Here is a 984-nt window from a genome sequence, read left to right on the forward strand (position 1 = left end):
ATTACGCTTACTACCCATGCACTAATTGGTAAATAAAGGTCTGAAAAGGAGTCACGAGAAGGTAAACACTAGCGCAGACTCGAACGTCCGCCATTGTTGTCTAGTAAAATGGCGTCCATGGAAGTCTATCAGACAGTTTTCTCGATTTTATAGCGAAAAAGGTCAGTTTGTTATGGTTTTATGCTTTTAGGGGAAAGCTTTAAGTGTCTAGGAGGGACGAGTTTTCATCTTTGTCAGCAGGAGTGGAGTGTAAGGTTTAGAATGAGTTAAATTATTATGAAAAAAATGTTTGCATTCAAGATGGAAGCTGTTTTTTATTAACTGGTGCGTTTGTTGACACTTATTTTATTAAATTTCGTATCATTGTGTGGTCGGACGATTAATAAGGATAATTAGTCTCTATTTTATTAAAATTGTTGACACGAAGATTGCAGCTATTTACATCGACAGAAATTTGTGGATTGCCTTCTATCATTTTACATTATAAGAAACGTTGCAATTAGGACAGGGATAAAGGTAAATCTTGAAAAGGAGAGTATATGAAGGCAGGGAAAACCTACGGTAACCCAGACAGAACAGAGAACATTTGAAACAACAATTCCAGGTATAAGCAAGCTGTAGAAAGTGAGAGGAAACCCACAATCAAAGATACACCCATAATGAATCAAGCATGGGTGTCTTTGTGTTCACTAGCTGCTCTACAGTAATTGCAAAGTAGGGAAGGCATTCTGTCCTTAGTGAACTGCCACGGTAATATGTAAACTAACAGGGTAGAGCTCTTGCTGACGGGAGATTTTCAGTTTGCAGCAATCCGGATGCATGATCATCATTTTCCCCGAACTAACAATTTAGAAACAAATAATCTGTAGTAACCACGATGCAATGCATTGATCTAGCTCCATGTAACTTATCGTATATATTGTCAATATTCTGTTTTGTCTATTTGTCTATTTGCATACAGTCATCATGTGATTATATTCCTCC

General features: G+C 37.2%; 1 protein-coding gene across 4 annotated transcripts in view; it reads left to right on the forward strand.

Moving 5' to 3' along the window:
- The first annotated feature begins 75 nt into the window (after positions 1-75).
- LOC119592718 (zinc finger and SCAN domain-containing protein 2-like) overlaps positions 76-984 on the forward strand; it is a 34,693-nt gene continuing 33,784 nt past the window's right edge. For 3 of the 4 annotated variants that reach the window (XM_037941655.1, XM_037941653.1, XM_037941654.1), the window contains exon 1: positions 77-161. The gene's annotated coding sequence lies outside the window, so the exon portion shown is untranslated. Of the gene's footprint in view, positions 162-984 lie in introns of all 4 variants that reach the window. The other variant, XM_037941652.1, reaches the window with a different exon arrangement.

Source organism: Penaeus monodon, chromosome 30 (assembly GCF_015228065.2).
Source record: "Penaeus monodon isolate SGIC_2016 chromosome 30, NSTDA_Pmon_1, whole genome shotgun sequence".
In the NCBI taxonomy this organism is placed as follows: Eukaryota; Metazoa; Arthropoda; class Malacostraca; order Decapoda; family Penaeidae; genus Penaeus; species Penaeus monodon.